Source organism: Oncorhynchus clarkii, chromosome 13 (assembly GCF_045791955.1).
Source record: "Oncorhynchus clarkii lewisi isolate Uvic-CL-2024 chromosome 13, UVic_Ocla_1.0, whole genome shotgun sequence".
In the NCBI taxonomy this organism is placed as follows: Eukaryota; Metazoa; Chordata; class Actinopteri; order Salmoniformes; family Salmonidae; genus Oncorhynchus; species Oncorhynchus clarkii.
In genome coordinates, this window is record NC_092159.1 from 19,150,863 (window position 1) to 19,173,939 (window position 23,077).

Sequence of the window (23,077 nt, forward strand, 5' to 3'; positions counted from 1 at the left end):
ATGTCAAATTAGCATAGAACAGCAAGTCAAACCATTCTTATGTTAACCTATTGAGCTTATTGGAATGATCCAAACACTGTAAGTACACTGTATCTACCATGTAAAAACATTTCAGTCATCGGTTGGGTTTAGTATTTTTTTATTTAGTCCAGCGGAGGGTCAGGAATTTTGTAGTCAATTAAATGCCAAATTGCTCAGGGTTTGAGAATGAGTTGTTTGTTATATTATCTCGATGTGTGCCCGATGATGCCCCTCATCACTGATTCTCTGCTGGGCACATAATATTAAGTGCGCCTAGTGTGGCCTCAATAAAATGATCCATAACCTATACTACAGTGGCATTGGAAAGTATTCAGACCCCTTGACTATTTCCACGCTTTGTTACGTTACAGCCTTATTCTAAAATGGGTTGAATATTTTTTTTACATTTCACAGCAATCTGCACACAATACCCCATAATGACAAAGTGAAAACAAGATTTTAGAAATGTTGGCAAAAGTATAAAATAGAAATAAATTATTTACATAAGTATTCAGACCCTTTGCCATGAGACTCGAAATTGAGCTCGCGTGCATCCTGTTTCCATGGATCATCATTGAGAGTTTCTACAACTTGTTTGGAGTCCACCTGTTGGTAAATTCAATTAATTGGACATGATTTGGAAAGGCACACACCTGTCTATATAAGGTCCCACAGTTGACAATGCATGTCAGAGCAAAAACCAAGCCTTGAGGTCAAAGGAATTGTCCTTAGAGCTCTGAGAGAGGATTGTGACTAGACACAGTCCTGTGGAAGGGTAGCAAAAAATGTCTGCAGCATTGAAGATTCACAAGCGAGCCCAAGCTCTGTCGCAGCCGGCCGTGACCGGGAGACTCATGGGGCAGCGCACAATTGGCCCAGCGTCGTCTGGGTTAGGGGAGGATTTGCCTGGCAGGGATGTCCTTGACCTATCGGGCACTAGCGACTCCTGTGGCAGGCCAGGCACAGTGCATGCAGACACCGTCCCCAAGTGTACGGTATTTGTTCCGACACATTGGTGTGGCAAGCTTCCGGGTAAAGTGGGCATTGTGTCAAGAAGCAGTGCGGATTGGTTGGGTTGTGTTTCAGAGGACGCACGGCTCTCGACCTTCGCCTCTCCCGAGTCTGTACGGGAGATGCAGCGATGAGACAAGACTGTAACTACCAATTGGATACCACGAATTTGGGGAGAAAAATATATCAATAAATAAACAAAACAAACAAACAAAAAGATTCACAAGAACACAGTGGCTTCCATCATTCTTAAAAGGAAGAAGTTTTGAACTACCGCCCGGCCAAATGGGGGAGAAGGGCCTTGGTCAAGGAGGTGACCAACAACCCGATGATCACTCTGACAGAGCTCTAGAGTTCCTCTGTGGAGATGGGAGAACCTTCCAGAAGGACAACCATCTCTGCAGCATTCCACCAATCAGGGCTTTATGGTAGAGTGGCCAGACAGAAACCATTCCTTAGTAAAAGGCACACTTGGAGTTTGCCAAAAGATACCTAAATACTCTCAGACCATGAGAAACAAGATTATCTGGTCTGAAGAAACCAAGATTGAACTCTTTGGTCTGGAGGAAACCTGGAACCATCCCTAGAGTGAAGCATGGTGGTGGCAGCACCATGCTCTGGGGATGTTTTTCAGCGGCAGAGACAGGGAGACTAGTTGGGATCGAGGAAAAGATGAACAGAGAGATTATTGATGAAATCCTGCTCCAGAGTGCTCAGGACCTCAGACTGGGGTGAAGTTTCTCCATCAAATAGGACAACAACCCTAAGCTCACAGACAAGACAACGCAGGAGTGGCTTCGGGAAAATTCTCTGAAGTCCTTGAGTGACCCAGCCAGAGCCCAGACTTGAACCCAATCGAAATCTCTGGTGACCCAGCCAGAGCCTGGACACCATAAAATAGCTGTGCAGCAACGCTCCTCATCCAACCTGAAAGAGCTTGAGAGTATTGTTATAATTTATTTGACATGTAACCTTTATTTAACAAAGAAGTGATTTAACTAAGAACAAATTCTTATTTACAATGACTACTGGGCCAATTGTGCGCCTCCCTATGGAACTCCCAATCGCAGCCGGATGTGATTGAGCCTGTGTTCAAACCAAGTACCTCTTGTACTGAGATGCAGTGTCTTAGACCACTGCACCACCCGGGAGCCCTTGAGAGGATCTGCAGAGAATAATGGGAGAAACTCCCCAAATACAGGTGTGCCAAGCGTGTTGCGTGTCGTGGCTGAATCAGAATTAGTTAGGTAACATTGATAAATAAGATGTGGGTAAAGTCACTTGGGGCCCAGAGAGGGGAGAGGTCAGGCTTGTCTTCATATGCCAATGTATCTGTTAAACCATGTGATGCTATGAAGAATATCAGAAGGGGAGGACAGAATGGAGGCTTGTCTTCTTTTGGGAATGTGTCTGTAACTATTGTATGTCCCCTCTGAGCTTGACCTAGTATATGACATAAGAGGCTCACTGTCTCCGTGAGCTTGTCCAGGAGGGATGGTATTTGAGATGGGAGTATCTAGAATTGATAATTGATATATGCCATTGGACGAGGTAATGTTTTGGTCCTAAATGGTACCAGGAACGAGATTAGAATCTCGTCTAAAGAGACCAAACTGAACAATAATTTATAGCTAATGCTTTCTGGCTATTGGATACTCCTCTCTCAATTAATAGTATTCCTTTGAAATGTTCCTAAAATCTGTTATTTGTCATGTGAGTTGTGAGGGGTGTGTCTTGGCTATAAATGATACTAAGAATTGTTTTGTAAGCACTCTCAGAGAATTCATTTATAGACACTGAATTGACCTGAGAATCAAAGGGCTTTGGTGAAGCTCATTTAATTAAAGTTGTACTTCATAATATAACTCTGGCTTGTGTGCTGTTTGCTCTCTCAATATTTAGTAATACAGGAAATTACCACGACAAGCGTCATTCCCAAGACGACTCAATGTTGTAATTGCTGCCAAAGGTGCTTCAACCAAGTACTGAGTAAAGGGTCTAAATACTTATGTAAATGTGACATTTCTGTTTTTTGTATTAAATAAATTAGCAAAAATGTCATAAAAACATTTTTTGTTTTATCATTATTGGGTATCTAGGTCATCAGGCTGCTGATTATCCTGCACACCTTTCACCATCACCAAGCGCACCAGCGCCTCATGACACTCACCTGGACTCCATCACCTCCTTGATTATCTTCCCTATATCTGTCACGCCCCTTGGTTCTTTCCTCAGGGGTTATTGACTCTGTTTCATGTCGGTGCGTTGTTTGTGTATCGTGTTTATTGTTTTGTTTATTTATTTAAACACTCACGCCCTGTACCTGCTTCCTGACTCTCAGCGCACACGTTACAAGGGTTTACATCAGCAAGAGCAGGGCAAGCTGGCGCTCATGATTGGGAATGCCTTTCCATTGCAGTGTGTTATGCAGTGTAAATTAGTTTTATATAAACCATACCAGCAGCACAAAAACTTGGGAAGGAAATACATTTTCTTCCAAATATAACTTTGACCTTTGCTTCTCCTTGCATGCTGTTCATATAGCTTATGCCCACAGAGGGAGTAGACGTGACCCCCTCCCCGACGCGCAGGACGACGACAAAGGGGACAAACCCGGGGATCAGGAACGGACCGGTCACCCCTGCTGAATTGTGGGAACCTGTCACGCTGGCTGGGGCGCGGGAACCTCTCAGACCGGCTAAGGCAGGGGAGCCTGGCGATCCGGCTGAGGCATGAGAGCCTGTAGCGGCTACCCGGACTCGACGTCATTTACACTGACACAAACAAAAAAGAAAACTCCCTGACGCTTCCCTTAGCAGAGGTGTTATTCTGTAACGAGTGCGCTGAGAGTCGGGAAGCAGGTACAGTGAGTGTTATAAGAAAATAAACAAACCATTAAGCACAAAACACAAACAACGCACAGGGCTCGAATTGAGGCGGCATGTGAGGGTTTCTTTTGTTAAAGAAAATGGCTAAAAGCATAGGTCTACCCCCTGGTTGACTTTTTATTTTGATCAAATATTTTGGGACCTGATTATATAAAGTGATCTATAACAACACGTTAGTCTGCAATGCTTTATGCCAGAAACAAGCTGCGAAATTGCGGGTAAAGACGTGACTCCGATGCATATGAGATATCTTTGGTTTGTCTCTATGACATTCAGAGGCTGTGCTATAACCTTCTATAGGAGACAACAAAATTGACTTGGCAAGTAATGTGTGATTCTGTCACTATCAATTGACCTTCAACCTTTCAATAGGCTATTGAACAAGATACTAACTCTAAAATCAGTCAGGAGCAAGCCAGGTAGCCTAAGAAGGAACAAAAATATGTTATTATAGTATTATTATTTCCAGGCATTAGCCTGCCATTTGAAACTTCTTCGGAATCGGTGTCCCTTCCAGGGGACAGTTGCTCTAACGTAGACTAATGCGATTAGCATGAGGTTGAAAGGAACAAGAAAATTCCCAGGACATAGACATATCTGAAATTGGCAGAAAGCCTAAATTATTGTTAATCTAAGTGCACTGTCTAATTTACAGTAGCAATTACAGTGAAAGAATACCATGCTATTGTTTGAGGATGTTGGTGAATGGAGAAAGGTAGAGTCAGGCGCAGGATATAGATGAGTATAGTCCGACAGTTTACTAAAAAATGAAGAATATTATTCCAACACGGAAAAAACAAAAATCCAAAGCACAAGAACACAAACCTACATGACAAACAATAACGCACTGAACAGAGAGGGAAGCCTGAGGGTTAAATAAGGAACATAATAAATGTAATAGAAATCAGGTGCGTATAATGAAGACAAAACCAAACGAAAATTAAACATGGATCGGTAGCGACTAGAAAGCCGGTGACGTCAACCGCCAAACACCGCTCAAACAAGGAGAGGGACCAACTTCGGTGGAAGTCGTGACAGAGGAGAGTGCACATTTTTGAACATGAAAAGTTATTAATAAACAAATTAGGCATATTTGGGCAGTCTTGATACAAAATTTTGAACAGAAATGAAATGGTTCATTGGATCAGTCTAAAGTTTGCACATACACTGATGCCATCTAGTGGACAAAATCTAAATTTTGCATTTAGGCTGTTTAACATTTTTTTTTTTATGTTAGAATTAAATAGAAACACCAGTTTGGCCAGTATGGATTGAGGATCATGTTGTGAGCTATGCATGCATAGTTTTCTCTTATATTCCCATGCCCTAATCAGAGTCAACACAAATCTGTTTTGTAACAACAATATCATGAAATAAAATAGAAAATTATAAGTGCATATATGCCTACGCGATAACATGGGGCTGCTGTGCTAATCAACAAATGGCAAATTAATTGATCATCAAATACTACAGTTGTAACTGGTTCTGTCCCACTCATTTTTTACAGTTGATATAGACAGCTTTAGCATTGTTCCAAACTTAAGGCTCTGGTCTGTTCTATGAGTGAGGGTAAATGGTAGTCATGTTCTATGCTGTCCACTTCATGTTTTAATTATTCTTTTGGGTACTTTTTTTTGCGTTCAGGGAGAGCCATTCATTTTCATTTCAGAGGTCAATTTTTCTCCAGGTATCGCCCATTATAAATAACATACAGTCCCTAACTACCATGTAAATACATAGGTATTAGGTAAATTGGTTTTTAATAAGTTGGAATGATTTCATTTTAAAGAGGTCTTAGTTTGTTGTGAAGGTGCAACGTCTGTTAATCTCCTTCTGTACATTTCCTGTTGAAGATGGACTTGTAGTCTATAAGCTGCCACTTGGAACTATGGCTGAAGTGTCCGAAAAGCATTGAGAAACCAAAGTAAGATAACCTCACTGTTCCTTCATAACAAAAAGCAACAACTATTCTCCATGGCAACTAGATGGATACACAAGTTAATATAACTCAACAAGTGTTGTCAGCTCTACAAGTTTTCACCAATTACCTTAAGTCTATGAGTAATGGAACCTTCCTCGTTAAATGTGTCTATCAAATGGGGCATTCAGTCCTAAACTAACATACTGACAAACCTTATGATCTCCCATTTAGACATCTGGTAATAAAGACGAGACATCATTAGTTTCATTGAAATTCCTCTCTCCCACACCCCCTATATTCTTTCCTCCCATCCCATTATATCTTCTCTCCAAGAGAACAAGAAGCAGAGACATATAACATCATCCCTCCCTTTCCACCAATGGTCCCCATCCAATCTTCTGGGTTTTCCACAAAATATTGGAACATTGCTGCGGGGACCTCCATTCAGCCACATGAGCATTAGTGAGGTCAGGCATTGATGTTGGGCTATTTGGCCTGGCTCGCTGTCGGCGTTCCAATTCATCCCAACGGTATTAGATGGAGTTGAGGTCAGGGCTCTGTGCAGGCAAGTCTGGTTCTTCCACACCGAACTCGGCAAAACATTTCTGTATGGACTTCGCTTTGTGCACGGGAGCAATTTCATGCTGAAACAGGGAAGGGCCTTCCCCAACTGTTGTCACAAGATTGTCTAGAATGTATGCTGTAGTGTTAAGATTTCCCTTTACTGGAAACAAAGGATTTCCCTTCACTGGAACTAAGGGAACTAGACCGGACCATGAAAAACAGCCCCAGACCATTTCTCCTCCTCCACCAAATGTTACAGTTGGCATTATGCAACGTCCGCCAAACACAGATTAGTCCGTCAGACTGCCAGATGGTGAAGTGTAATTCTTCAGTCCAGAGAATGCGTTTCCACTGCTCCAGAGCCATGGAGACACATTTCATAAAGCTCCAGACAAAGAGTTATTGTGCTGACATTGCTTACAGAGGTAGTTTGGAACTCAGTAGTGAGTGTTACAACTGATGACAGACCTGCTTCAGCACTCAGCGGTCCCGTTCTGTGAGCTTGTGTGGCCTAAACTTTGCGACTGAGCCATTGTTGCTAGACGTTTCTATTTCACAAAACAGCACTTACAGTTGACTAAGGTAGCTCTAGCAGCGCAGAAATTTGAAGAACTGACTTGCTGGAAAGTTGGCATCCTATGACGGTGTCATTGCTATATCCAAGATGGCTTATCAGTGCAGACGTTGTTTGTCGTTCTCCCGTGCAAATGTCTTTTTGTATATATTTCAATATATTTTCAATCTCTTTTTTTTATTTTTTTAGTTAAATAAACCTTCCTGCAACCCGCCTCACCCAATGTGATACGGATCTGCTATTTTTAGACCTTATAGCTAGAACCTCCATCAGAAGCTAGCCATCAGAAGCTAACCAATTAGCTACTAGCTATTTAGTCATTGTTAGCCACTGCTAGCAGCCTTTACCTTTAGCAAGGACACCAGCCTCTTTTAGCCTGGATAATACTTTCCAGTCTGCCAGTCTGCACAGCACTTTATCAACCCTGAGCTTACCGGACTGTTTTTGTCCACTACAACACTGGATTCCTCATCGCAGCTAGCTAGCTGCTACCGAGTTGCCCAGCCCCAAAGCTAGCCTTGAGCCAGGACCAACTCCCGGCCTGCTCAGTGGATGATCACTCGGCTACACAGCTGATGCTTCCCGGACTCTTCACTAACAGGACTAGAATCCACTACAGCATCAGATTCTTGCCGTAAGCTCTGGATCTTTGCATCAGATCATCGCTGCTAGCTTGCTGCTACCGAGTGGCTATAGTGGCTAAGGCCCTTGTCTCGAAGCTAGCACCATTTAGCCTCGAGCAAGGCGCATCTCCTGGCTAGCAAACAAAATTAATCCAGCAGCAATACCTCTTTTGCCAACTGGCCTGGAACCTTTGTTGACACGGAGCCCCGCTGTTCCATCACGACTGATCTGCCAACGTAATTCCATCCGTTGTGCCCTCAACCAGCCTTTGCAGGACGTCTATGCAGCCGCTTCTACTAGCCCCGGCCTGATAACTGTTTTTGTTTTTTGAACGCCATGTCTTCCGCTTGCTAGTGTAATAATGACTACATAGCGGCTTCCCTGTTTCATCTATTGCTCTTCACTGGACACTATGATCACTTGGCTACATGGCTGATGACTGCTGGACTGTTCATTAATCACGATACTCCATTTTGTTTATCTGTCGGCCCCAGCCTCAAACTCAGGCCCTGTGTGTAGTTAACTGACCCTCTGCCCATTCATCACCATTTTACCTGTTGTTGTTGTCTTAGCTGATTAGCTGTTGTTGTCTTACCAGTTGTTGTCTTAGCTAGCTCTCTCAATCAACACCTGTGATTGCTCTCTGCCTCGCTTTATGTCTCTCTCCAATGTCAATATGACTTGTATACTGTGGTTTAGGAAAGTTATCATTGTTTTAGTTTACTGCGGAGCCCCTAGTCCCACTCAACATACCTCAGATACATCTTTTGTCCTACCTCCCACACATGCGGTGACCTCAGCCAGCATAACTAGTGCGTGCAGAGATGCAACCTCTCTTATCTTCATCCAATGCCTAGGTTTACCTCCACCGTACCCGCACCCTACCAAACTACTGTCTGTACATTATGCCCTGAATCTATCCTACCATGCCTAGAAATCTGCTCCTTTAATTCTCTGCCCCCAACGCACTAGACCAGTTTTGATAGCCTTGAGCTGTACCCTCATCCTACTCCTCCTCTGTTCATCGGGTGATGTGGAGGTTAACCCAGGCGCTGCGTGTCCCCAGGCGCTCTCATTTGTTGACTTCTGTAACCGTAAAAGCCTTGGATTCATGCATGTTAACATCAGAAGCCTCCCTAAGTTTGCTTTACTCACTGCTTTAGCACACTCCGTCAACCCTGATGTCCTTGCTGTGTCTGAATCCTGGCTTAGGAAGACCACCAAAAATACTGAGATTTCCATCCCCAATTACAACATTTTCCGTCAAGCTAGAACTGCCAAAGGGGGAAGAGTTGCAATCTAATGCAGAGACAGCCTGCAAAGTTCTGTCATACTTTCAAGGTCTATGCCCAAACAGTTTGAGCTTCTAATTTTCAAAATTCATCTCTCCAGAAATAAGTCTCTCGCTGTTGCCGCTTGTTATAGATTCCCCTCAGCTACCAGCTGTGCCCTGGACACCATATGTGAATTGATAGGCCCCCATCTATCTTAAGAGTTCGTTCTGTCAGGTGACCTTAACTGGGATATGCTTAACACCCCGGCAGTCCTACAATCTAAGCTAGATGCACTCAATCTCACACAAATTATCAAGGAACCCACCAGGTACAACCCTAAATCCGTAAAAAATGGGCACCGTCATAGATATTATCCTGACCACCCTGCCCTCCAAATACAACTCTGCTGTTTTGAATCAGGATCTCAGCGATCACTGCCTCATTGCCTGCATCCGCTATGGGTCCGCAGTCAAATGACCACCCCTCATCACTGTCAAATGCTCCCTAAAACACTTCAGCGAGCAGGACTTTCTAATCGACCTGGCCCGGGTATCCCATCAGTAGAGGATGCCTGGTCGTTCTTTAAAAGTAATTTCCTCACCATCTTAAATAAGCATGACCCTTTCAAAAAATGTAGAACTAAGAACAGATATAGCCTTTGGTTCACTCCGGACCTGACTGTCCTCGACCAGCACCAAAACATCCTGTGGCGGACTGCGCAAGGATCAAATAGTCCCCAATATATGCAACTTTTCAGGGAAGTCAGGAACCAATGCACACACAGTCAGTCAGGAAAGCAAAGGCTAGCTTTTTCAAACAGAAATTTGCATCCTATAGCTTTAACTCCAAAAAGTTTTGCGACACTAAAGTCCATGGAGAATTAGAGCACCTCCTCCCAGTTGCCCACTGCACTGAGGCTGGGAAACACTGTCGCCACCGATAAATCCACTAAAATCGAATTTCAATAAGCATTTCTCTACTGCTGGACATGCTTTCCTCCAGGCTACGGCCAACAGCTCCGCACTCCCTGCAGCTACTTGCCCAAGCCTCCCCAGCTTCTCCTTCACCCAAATCCAGATAGCAGATGTTCTGAAAGAGCTGCAAAAGCTGGACCCGTACAAATCAGCTGGGCTAGACAATCTAGACCCTCTCTTTCTAAAATGATCTGCTGCCATTGTTGCAACACCTATTAGCATTCTGTTCAACCTCTTTTTTGTATCATCCAAGATTGCTAAAGATTGGAAAGCTGCCTCGGTCATCCCCCTCTTCAAAAGTGGTAACACTCTAGACCCAAACTGTTACAGACCTACGTATATCCATCCTGCAATGCCTTTCTAACGTCTTCGAAAGCCAAGTTAACAAACAGATCACTGACCATTTTGAATCCCACCGTACCTTCTCCGCTGTGCAATCCGGTTTCGGAGCTGGTCACAGGTGCACCTCAGCCCTGCTCAAGGTATCAAACAATATCATCAGGGTATAATCACAAACACTGCGGGATGACTCGTTTATATAGTGTCAAAAGACACAGGTGTCTGTAATCATGGCCAAGAGTGGCCTAATATCATTGGTTAATAATCAAATATTAAAATGTCATGCAAAGAACAGCATACAAACAACAAATGGATAGCATACGATCATAGATTAATTTGACTACACAAGTTTACGAACAATTACAATGGTAAAGTCACAATAATCACAAGAATGGCTTCAGATCAAAGTCTACGTTGAGACCGAAGGGCGCAAGGGTCTTTAAATTAAAGATCCAGGCAGCCTCTCGTTTTAACAATAAATTATCAAGGTCACCCCCTCTCCTAGGGAGGGTGACAGGTTCGATGCCAATATAACGCAGAGAAGAAATCGAGTGGCCTGCCTCCAAGAAGTGGGTCGCAACTGGATAAGTAAAGTTTTTACACCTAATGGTGCTACGATGCTCTGAGATACGTACTTTTAATTTGCGCTTTGTTTTACCTACATAATTTTTACCACAGGGACAAGTTATAAGATAAATAACTGCCTTAGTGGAGCACGTAATAACACCTTTTATTGGGATCGATTTCCCTGTTCGTGGGTGTTTGAAGGATCTACATTTATAAGTGCCATTGCATTGAGCCCATTTGTAATTTCCATCCAGTAGGGGCGCAAATAGACGTTGTTCAGGAATATCTTGGGGTGGTAAAACAGAGTTTACCAATTGGTCTCTGAAGGTCCAAAAACACATTACCGAGACTATCATCAGATTTTAGGATGTGCCAATGTTTGTGAACAATTCCCTTAATTTGTTCAGAGCACTTTGAATAGCGGGTTGTTAGAACGCAAGAATGCGTCTTTTTGCGAGACTGACCTTGAAAAAGGTCTTGTCTCGTTTTGTTTTGAATTTTCTCAATGGCAATATTAATCTGATCATTCTTGTACGTCTCAGCCATATCTCTGTCAAAATCGGATTGTTTTTTGCAAATTCTTTTGATTCGACAGAATTGGCTGTACGGCAAACCATTTTTCAAGGGAAGTGGCCATCTTTCCTTACAGTTCTATGCTGCCAATGACTGGAACGAATTGTGACAATCGCTGAAGATGTAGACTTTTATCTCCCTCACTAACTTTAAGCATAAACTATCTGAGCAGCTTACCGATTGCTGCAGCTGTACACAGCCCATCTGTAAATAGCCCATCCAACTAACTACCTCATCCCCATATTGTTAATATTTACTTTTTTTCTCTTTTGCACCACAGTATTTCTACTTGCTCATCATGTGCACATTTATCACTCCAGTGTTCATTTGATAGATTGTAATTACTGCACTACTATGGCCTATTTATTTCCTTACCTCCTTACAACATTTGCACACACAGACTTTTTCTATTGTGTTATTGACTGTGTGTAACTCTGTTGTTGTTTTTGTCACACTGCTTAGCTTTATCTTTGCCAGGTCGCAGTTGTAAATTAATAATTGTTCTCAACTGGCTAACCTTGTTAAATAAATGTGAAATAATAATGTTGTAAGTCACTGAGCTCTTCAGTAAGGACATTCTACTGCCAATGTTTGTCTATGGAGATTGCATGACTGTGTGCTCAATTGAATACACCTGTCAGCAACTGGTGTGGCTGGAATAGCCGAATTCGCTATTTTGAAGGGTTTTCTACATACTTTTGTACATATAGTGTAATTCTGAGTAGGCTTTCAGTTCATAATGAATTAGGGTGTAGGGACCAGAGGGATCTGATCCTAGATCAGCATTCCTATGCTGAATACGAGCCCAGATGCTCTCAATTACAGTGAGTCAACTGGGTTCATGGAAGATCAGTGGAGTGAATAGTCTCCATAGACAGTCACCCGCTGAATCTCAGGTTGTATAGTTAATAAGTTAATACACATTTCGCTGAAAAGATTAAGAATAAAATAACAGAACTGTGTTTGATTATCAAAGCGTGGAAGCATAACAACAAAGAGAAAACAACAACGTCATAGGTCTTGGGTTTACTTACAGTACAGCGAGGTGGTGAATAAGAAAAACACAACACTCAAAATAAACCAGAATAGAACTGTTTCATGTTGTAACGACTACAAAACAGGGGCGGAAAGGTAAATGTAATCACAAAGAGAAAGGGCAACTTTCATCCTCCGGGCCTGTTCTCTATTTATTCTGACATCTCATCAACATCACTTCAGTTGTGAGAACACTGGAGTACAGTGTGTGACAAGGTTGGGAACAACACTCAACAATGCCCCTTGTTGCAGCTTCCATCCAAACCTCTGTCAGCCGGCATGCCTTCATCTGGCTATAAACTCAGACAACAGACAAAGTATTGATATGCATCTATTAGGAGGATACCAGGGTCAGGAAATGTTTACTATTACACTAGCAGAGAGAGAGAGAGAGAGAGAGAGAGAGAGAGACAGAGAGAGAGAGAGAATTGATTCCTACAGCGTTTTCCTGGGTTCAAATAGTATTTGTTATACTTTAGCTGCTCGTTATTGAGCTTGCCTGGCCTAATGGATCCAATGGAATCTGCCCAAAATTGCAAACACCAGCCACCTGACTCTCGAGACAATTAAATGGCACAATTAAACGCTGAAAGAAAACAAATACTATTTGAACCCTAGTCTGCTATGTAGAATTCAACAGTGTTCCTTTCCTCCGCTAGTGCACTTAAATCATCTAGGAGACACAACCAGGAAGGAAGGAATCCTCCACACTTGACTGGTGCTAAAAGTAATTTCTAAATGTTTTCCTAAAGTGATATAAGAAGAAGAGAGATGTGGTTTCAGTTGAGTTGGTCTTCACTGAGGCAAAACGTAGGCACTCCAATTTAGAATAGGATGGTCAGTGTTGAAGTACTAAAAGGACTACGTGAAGAACCCTTTGCCCCAAATTGATTTTTGATGCACCTGTAGTATCTTTATTGCATTCTTTTGTGATTTGCAAGTTGTTCCAACCTTGAAAACTGCCTCTAATCAACAGATGAAGTGAAATTAAAAAAGTTTTCTTGACATCAATAGAAGTACTAACGTATTATAGCAACCAAATAACAGAGATACAAACACTGACTTAGGTTTAAACCTACCTTCTGGTGGGGATGGTTGGTTGTTTTACAGTGACTAGGGCCCCTCTTTTACCCAGAAACCAGATGTTGTGCTCCTCCTCTAATATTTGAAAGAGGACCCAAATGCAATTCAATATAATATAATATTTACATTGTTTTTTACCACATACCTACTGTACTGTACACATCTATCTCTGGATGTAAGAAACTATATCAGTTTACAGCTGAATACTGAGTTTCAAAACACCTCATGATCAAAGGGCAGAGACAGCAGTACATGTCCAAAATACTTATCTCCAGACTAAAATATTAAATGTTTTTCTTGATTATTAGATTTAATCCCCAGATTCAGTCTAAACTCACCTGTCTCCAGTTGTTACCAGCATCAGATGAGATTCCAACATTATTGTATGACAGCTCAGACTCAATATTCCCTGTGGTAAAAATACAACAAAGCATGCATCTGCATCATGTTAGTCTGGTTCACCAACTGATCTATGCACCAGCTGACTTGTGTGTGTGTGTGGGGGGGCGCAGGGGCGAGTGATTCACTGGGCCGGAGCAAAAGGTTGTGTAGAGCTACCCGAACACACACTTGCACACAAACATAATCTGTTGTGTCATGTGTCCTCAGTCTGCACTGGCCCACTTAAATAAACAGAGTGACTTTGCATCACCAAAACGTCTGTGAGTAAGGACAACATCAGAAGTGTTATGGTGTGTCTCTGGACAGATTCAGTACATTTATACAGGCTCACAGTGGCTTAGTGATCTCACATATCCAGTAAGGGATTAGAGGATAGGAGGAGGGGACAAACTATTGTTTTGGTGACAGAACAAATATTGTTTGAGGACAGAGATCAAGAAAGCAGATTCATGGATGTAGGTCATTTTTGTTGTTGCTGCTAAGATACAATATTTTCCCACACAGTTGAAGATGAGTTGTTTATAGCAGGACTTGCAGATCCCTATCAGTAATGTTAGGGATTGGATAATCATCATAATTGTCACAGTGTGCGCAACTAGTCGAAGGAAGTCAGGTGCAGGAGAGCAGAGAAGAGTGAACAGGCACACTTTATTCAGGCAGAGGAAAACAGCCGGACGCAACTGCGTCTCAACACTCCAGCCCAAGGAAAAAGCAGGTGCACAAATTACACAAATAGGTACAAATAACAAAACCATGGGTAAACACAATACCCGGCGCAAAACCAGCCTGTAGCGTCACACACACAAACCACACACAGACATAGGGGGAACAGAGGATAATATACACGTAGAGTAATGAGGGGATGTAAACCAGGTGTGCGGACAAACAAGACAAAACAAATGGAAAATGAAAGGTGGAGCGGCGATGGCTAGAAGACCGGTGACGTCGACCGCCGATCGCCGCCCGAACAAGGAGAGGGACCGACTTCGGCGGGAGTCGTGACAATAATATTCACAATTAAATTGAATTTCAGAACTGACCTGGAAATGACAGAGAGCTATTCTCATTTTGTACCATTACCCAAATTGAATCGACATCTTTCTCTTGAGCCAAATTCATTTCCACATAAGTGGACAATAAAGTAATCAAATTTTATCTATCAAATGTTCATTCTGTATTCTATAACCTGTGGCCACTATGATTCCCGGTGCTGAGGCCTTGGATGATATGCTGCCTGACGGGTAGAGGTTTTCATACGTCTGCAGTTGGAGATGGAGTGAACATACGGCCTGAGGTGTGAGCAATGACAGTCTGCCCATTATATTTGACAAAGCCATTATACACTGGTCAATCAAATCACCAATGGTACATAGAACACTACAGGGTTGATCTTTAAAGGTGCACAAAGCATATGTGTTTTATTTCAAGAGAAGGTCCTTAAGATAAGGAAAAGAAAAGCTGCTATGCTGTCTTCATCTCAGAAAGCCTGAAGATAATGCCTGATAGAATCCTTTTGAATATGAAGTCTTCTAGTGACTTACATTTACACCTGTCACGTTCTGACCTTAGTTCCTTTGTTTTGTCTTTGTTTTAGTATGGTCAGGGCGTGAGTTGGGGTGGGCAGTCTATGTTCCTTTTTCTATCATTTGGGATTCTGTGTTTGGCCTGGTATGGTTCTCAATCAGAGGCAGTTGTCAATCGTTGTCCCTGATTGAGAACCATACTTAGGTAGCCTGGTTTCACTTTTGAGTTGTGTGTGATTGTTTCCTGTGTCTGTGTGTTCCACACGGAACTGTTTCGGTTTATTATTTCACTTTGTTATTTTTGTATTTTGTCGTGTTCAGTTTGTTCTATTAAATATGGACACTTACCACGCTGCGCATTGGTCCTCCTTTGCTTTCATACGACGACCGTTACAACACCAAATGCTAACAACAATGCTAACATAGATAGTTAACTATAAAACAAACTAAATTTGGTCAACTAAACAAACATGAATTAAACTAAAGTAATTCCTGCGCCTCCATAGTTTGTTGTAATTGTTGTTATCATTCATTAATACAGAGACTGAAAGAGGATTTTAAAATAAAATCATTAAGTCAAGTCTCAGCGGCGAGCCGACAGCAAAGGACAATTATATCTGTTCGGGTGACATTGCTGTAAGGGCACCAATTGCAATGGGATGTGACAGGGTAATCAAAAATAATATGTAATTAGAATGTTACATGAATGCACAATCGTATTCAACCTGTATCCCACAGTATGAACTCTTACTGCTAATGTCTCAAAGATATGTCTCTACATAGTCATCCTTTACAGTCGCCTCACGTGGGATAAAAGGAAATCTAGGGCACATAAATTAATGACAACTGTAAGTAACAAGGAGATGGTACACAATTCATCTCATATCTTAAATGTGATTACGTAAAGTAATTCCCCAACCACTCCCTTGAGTGTGTGATGTAACACGACTGTTATCATTTATGTATATAACTTGAAGGGAACTGAACACATATTCCTGGATTAAAATAAACTTTATATGGAGATTATCTATTGACTATGCTTATCTGTCTCCTGGATTAGGCTTCATCTGGGTCTGGGAAAGCCCCTCAAAGAGTTCAGGCAGTCTTAGATCATGTTTGATTACCACAGCGGAGAGCCTTCCCTGTTAGCATCAGTATAACTTGCCAGTATATAGTGGATATCGTTGCCAGCCAGGTCTGTCGCAGGGGATTGCAGTAACCTCCAATTACGACCCTGGTTGTAGGTGATGTAGGTCTTCACCTGGTTGTCCAGCCTCCTGTTTAGCGATCAGCATGCCTTTGGTACAGTACCGGCTACCTAGGGAGAAATAGAGAACAAATTCTAAAACAGTCGCTAAAACTAGCCAATCCAACCACCAAAACAGATGACATGGTGTTTTTTTTTCATTTTTCTTTTTCAAGCACTAAACAGTACCAAAACTACCCCCTGACAGACATAGCCAAAGCAAGTAGGGGGGCTGAGGGTGCTGCAGCACCCCCTGAAAAATCAGAATAAAAAAATAAAAAATATACTAAATATTGAAAATTATAATTTTTCACAAAAGTAGTGCACTGAGCCTTTACTGGTCCTGTATTAGAGGACTGATATACCCGTCTGTAGTGCGGGAAAAACTGCCCACAACTGATGTGAGTACAGTACAACGCTGGACGTTAGAGAGAGAGAGAGCAGTCATGGCTCCTTGCCTCCTTAGTCAAACTGTCTTCCTATAATAACCCATCCAGGATGGAAGTGTGATGGGGGGAAACCTGATGACTGTGCTTTAAATAAGACCCATACTGCAGCAAACATTGAGGGCCTCCAGTTGCATCACACTTCCTGAGGGGCCTTAGGGGCCCTTCCAGTATGAGTGGCTCTAATAGGCCCCACGTTTGACATCGTCATAGAAACACGGCGGGCCAGGATGGACACGGCTAATGAGGCGGGAGAAGGGCACCTCCGGTAATTATTTAACATCCCCCACACCCATCCCTCTATCGCCTCTTCCTATGATGATTGTTGGCATTAACGTCTCATTAACTTTGAGAGTGACATCTAGTCATTTGTGTATACCTATGTGTGGCTGTCATCTGGCAATATTATATATGGTCCTACTCTTGAGTAAATGAGGGTTCTGGTGGCTCTGTTAGGGTGTTGGGTGATTTTTCATGGCATGGTTTAGGTCCACTCAACCCCTTAGAGGGCAAGGTAAATCCCAATAAATACACAGCCATTCTGAGGGATAAACTTCAACCTATGGTGAAGCAGATCTATCCCGGTGGGAGTGGTCTCTTCCAGGATAACAATGCCCCCGTCCACAGGACATGAGTGGTCTCTGAATGGTTTGATGAGCATGAACATGATGTAAACCATATGTCATGGCCGTCTCAGTCACCAGATCTCAACGCAATTGAACACTTATGGGACATTCTGGAGCGGTGCCTGAGACAGTGTTTTCTACCACCCTCAACAAAACCCCAAATTATGGAATTTATTGTGAAATAATGGTGTCCAATAGAGTTCCAGACACTTGTAGAATCTATGCTAAGGCGCATTGAAGCTGTTCTGGCTCGTGGTGGCCCAACGCCCTATTAAGACACTTTATGTTGGTGTTTCCTTTATTTTGGCAGTTACCTGTATGTGTGCCAGACTGATGTATGCATGTGGATCCATCTACATATGCAAAACAAACAACACAGCAACTTTCAGCACAGTAGCACTAGTATGATAAACGACCACTGAGAAACCAGACTTCCCTCAGTACATGCATGCACTCTGTCTCCCTGTAGACAGCCTTTTACAATCTTTCAATATGCATTAATGAAGCTTTCTGCAATCTATTACAAAATATGGATCCACTGCTGAATCAGGGAATCTGAGGCTCCGAATGGGGGGGTGGGGGGAGGGGTTAAGAGTTTTGGCAGAGAGCTAATACACACCCACACACACACACACACACACACACACACACACAGCTAGGCTAACAGAAAGGAGCATCACATCATCATCATCATGACTATTACATTACCTAAATCATCTAGCTGACCCTCCATCCGTCTGTCTCTTCCTTCCTCCTTACTACGACTCACTCATTCAACATCTATTTATAGCTCTGAGAAAGTAGGGAATCAGGTAGTTCAACATTGGATTGTCGTTGATTTGTTGGTCTACCACTCTGAGTATTGACTGTGTTAGGCAAGTTCTCAGTGTTGAAGTTCATAACGCTGGGAGATGGATTGAATCAAAAAACGAAGTTGAACTCGAATAGGAGTCAGAGAAAAACGTTTTGATTGAAGGAAAGATTGTCCAGATTGAATCCAACTGACACTCAAATTACTCCCATCAGGCTAAAGTGGGAAGCAGGATTTTTTTTAGAACAGTATAACGTTGATTTGAGAGAGAAAAAGAGAGAAAAATAGAGAAGGAGTGAGAAAAAGAAAGTGAGAGAATACTGACGAGAAGCAAGGAATTATTTAACGAGAGCCGGGAGAACAGTAAAAGACTGTTGCTTTCACTGTCTCTTTGTTCCCTGTTGAGCTCAAAGTACTTTGTGAATGATTCCACTCTGTGTCTTTTAGACCACAGGGCTTCTGAAGCCCAACATTCCAGGGTATGTGACAACAATCCATGGGACTCCGACAAAGTACTTTGGTCAGAGTTATATCTACAGTATTTTTCAGAGGAACTCAGATGAGTAGTCTGTCTCGTACAGTTTAAAAAAAGATTAAAGTTAAATTTTACAGCGATACATACAGCATAACTTCAGTTTATAACAGTTTGTGATTAGCACACACATGCATAAATACCCAGAGGGTTAAACTAGTTAACACAACATCATACTGAATGGAAAACTGGATTTGGGTCATTTCAACCAGTTTTACAGACTGGGTGTCACCATCAATTTCAATACTAAGACCGTTTTTGTAAACCATTAACACACATGTTAGAAGGAGCAGCAGTAGTACTTTACCCCAACCTAGATAAAATCAAATGAAATCGCCTTCTGGATGATAGTGGGGTGAACAGGCAGTGGCTCGGGTGGTTGTTGTCCTTGCTGATCTTTTTGGCCTGTACAAATGACCTCAACTGACCTATACCCCTGCAGATCGACTTGGAACCCGTACCCCCCTGTATATATATTTGTTATTGCTATTTTATTGTGTTAATTTTTATTCAATTTTTTTTAACTTTAATTTATTTAGTAAATATTTTCTTAACCTATACGCGACGAACTTGAAAATGTATTAAAAAAGACCAATTAGGCACTTTCGGGCAGTTTTGATTGAACATTTTGAGCAGATATGCAATGGTTCATTGGATCAGTCTAAAAAAAATGTGCATACACTGCTGCCATCTGGTGGCCAAAATCTAAATTGTGCCTGGGCTGGAATAATACATTATTGCCTTTCTCTTGCATTTCAAAGATGATAGTAGAAAAAAATGCATGTTTATTCTTCGTATTATCTTTTACCAGATCTAATGTGTTATATTCTCCTACATTAACTTCACATTTCCACAAACTTCAAAGTGTTTGCTTTCAAATGGGATCAAGAATATGCATATCCTTGCTTCATCTCCTGAGCTACAGGCACTTAGATTTGGGTATGTCATTTTCTGCTAAAATGTTGTTGTTTTTTAAATCTGATCCTTAACACTATAGCTGGCGATGTACTCTACACACCATATAGTGTCTTTCAATAACTGCAATAGAAGAGTGAGACTACATGAGTGAAACTACACACCAATCTGTAAGACGGTTCTGCCGAGTTGTTGTTCGGCGAAATTCAAGGAAAGATAGGAGGGCTTCTCTCTAACTTGAGTATTTTACCTAGTAATTTACAGATTCTCATTTAGCTCTTTTGTAGCTTTGTCAACTATGTATGTGTTTTCTATACCTGTTATCACCTCTTCCCTGTAGGCTTTACAGATGCTCGCCACCCCTTTGGCCGCAACCCTTCTAATTTAGTGTACCCGGGTCTCTGGCAGCATTTGGAACTGCCTATTTGCGGTCAAGACCGCTGAGTTAATCTCAGCCTATGCTACCCCTCAGTCTCTTTACTTTTTGGCCCTAACGGAGACATGGATTACCCCAGAGAACACTGCTACTCCAGCTGCTCTTTCATCATCTGACTATATTTCTCTCATAGTCCAAGAGCATCTGGTCGTCGCAGTGGTGTCACAGGTCTACTCATTTCTCCTCAGTCGAGATTTTTTCCCTTTCTTACCTGTCCATCTCCTCATTTGAATTTCATGCTGTCACTGTCACTTGTCCACTCAAGCTTAACATTATTGTCATCTATCGCCCAGCAGGTGCCCTCGGAGAGTTCCTCAATGAGCTTGACACTTTGATAAGCTAATTTCCTGACGATGGCTCATCGCTCTTAGTACTTGGCGACTTCAACCTCCCGATGTCTGACATTGATTAATTTCTTTCCAACTCTCTTTCTCCTTCTTGCCTCTTTTGACCTCACCCTTTTTTTATTCCCCTTCAAGCGCAATATGCTTGACCTCATCTTTACTAGAGGCTGCTCGCCTACTAATCTCACTGCAACCCACATCCAGGTCTCTGATCACTACTTTGTTCCTTTTCTGTCTACCTTTCCTCCAAATCTAACCACTCAGCCCTTACCCAGATGGTCACGCTCTCTAGCTACCAATTCTCTCTCCTCTTATATCCTATCATCTCTCCCTTCTGCTAAATCCTTCTCCCTTCTATCTCCTGATTCTGCCTCTTTGACCCTACTCTCCTCTTTGACCCTACTCAGCATCCTATGACTCACACGGTCCCCTTTCCTCCTGGCCGGCTCGGGCCTCCTCTCTTGCTCCGTGGCTGAGTGACTCATTGCGAGCCTACAGAATAGAGCTGCGGCAGCTGAGCAACAATGGAGGAAAACTAAACTTCCGGAGGACCAATCATCCTTTCACTCCCTCGTCTCTACCTTCTCTTCCTCTGTATCTGCTGCTAAAGACACTTTCTACCACTCTAAATTTCAAGCTTCTGCTTCTAACCCAATTAAACTATTTTCCACCTTCTCCACCCTCCTTAATCCCCCATCTCATCCTTGACCACTTGCTGTGTTCCCTCTGACTTTGAAATGGCCAGAGTTGCTTTCCTCCTCAAGAAACCAACACTTGACTCATCTGACATCAAAAACTACAGACGTGTATCCCTTCATTCTTTCCTTTCCAAAACACTTGTGCGTGCTGTCTCTGATCAACTTTCTCATTATCTCTCTCAGAACGATCTTCTTGACCCTAACCAGCCAGGCTTCAAGACAGTTCACTCAACCGAGCCTGCTCTTCTCTGTGTCATGGATGCTCTTCGCGGTGTCAAAGCTGACTCTCTCTCCTCTGTTCTCATCCTCCTAGATCTATCTGCTGCCTTTGACACCATGAACCATCAGATCCTCCTCTTCACCCTCTCAGGGCTGGGTGTCTCAGGCTATGCACACCTTTGGATTGCATCCTACCTACCTCCTAACAGGTGACGAGGAGAGGATATGTGTCTGCACCACATACTTCTCCTCTTCTCTCCATACACCAAGTCATTCGCTCCGCCATATCCTCACATGGTCTCTCCTATCAGTGCTATGCAGATAACACTCAACTACTTTTCTCCTTCACCCTTTTGACATCCAGGTGGCGACACGTATTTCTGTGTGCCTGGCAGATATAAAAAAATTGGATGTCAGCCCACCACCTCAAGCTCAACCTCGACAAGATGGATGTGCTCTTCCTCCCCGGGAAGACCTGCCTGCTCAAAGACAACATGCTGTTGTTCACTGCAAACATCAACGCAGTGACCCGCTCCTGCAGGTTCATGCTCTACAACATCCGTAGAGTACGACCTAATCTCCTGTCTTGACTACCGCAACTCGCTGTTGGCTGTGCTCCCCGCTTGTGCCAACAAACCCCTGAAAGTTTTCCAGAATGCAGCAGCCCGTCTGGTTTTCAACCTTCAAGTTCTCTCATGTCACCCCGCTCCTCCGCACAATCCACTGGCTTACAGCTGAAGCTCACATCCACTACAAGACCACGGTGCTTACCTATGGAACAGCAAGAGAAACTGTCCCTCCCTACCTTCAGGCTATGCTCAAACCCTACACCCCAAACCGAGCACAAAGTTTAGCCACCTCAGGTCTCTTCGCCCTCCCACACAGCCCAGTCCAAACTCTTCTCTGTCCTGGCACCCCAATGGTGGAACCAGCTTCCCCCTGAAGCTAGGACAGCAGAGTCCCTGTCCATTTTACGAAAACATCTGAAACCCTATCTCTTCAAATAGTATCTTAAATAATCCTCCTCACCTTAAAAAAACACATAACCAGCACTTGCACTTCACCCCCCCCCCCCCCCATTGTAGCTCTGATTCTACTGACAGCTATGTTATAGAGGGAAAAAATACTTTCTATGCCTGTGATATGTGGTTGTCTCACCTAGCTATCTTTAGATGAATGCACTGACTGTAAGTCGCTCTGGATAAGAGCATCTGCTAAATGACAAAAATGTAGTTGTAAAATGTATTAATGCTACAGATATTTCTGGAGCTAAATCCTTGGGGACATTGTTGCTTACCTCAAATCAAATACATTTTATTTGGCACATAAGGTGTAGACTTGAAATGCTTACTTACGAGCCCTTTCCAAACAATGCAGAGTTAAAAAGTAAGAAACATTTGCAAAATAAATACAGATATTCTATCTGAATAA

General features: G+C 42.6%; 2 pseudogenes; both read left to right on the forward strand.

Annotated features, from left to right (window-relative positions):
* Positions 1–806: 806 nt before the first annotated feature.
* Positions 807–21,437, forward strand: LOC139423513 (uncharacterized; annotated as a pseudogene).
* Positions 21,438–21,448: 11 nt separating this feature from the next.
* On the forward strand, positions 21,449–22,665 carry LOC139423514 (uncharacterized; annotated as a pseudogene).
* Positions 22,666–23,077: the final 412 nt, after the last annotated feature.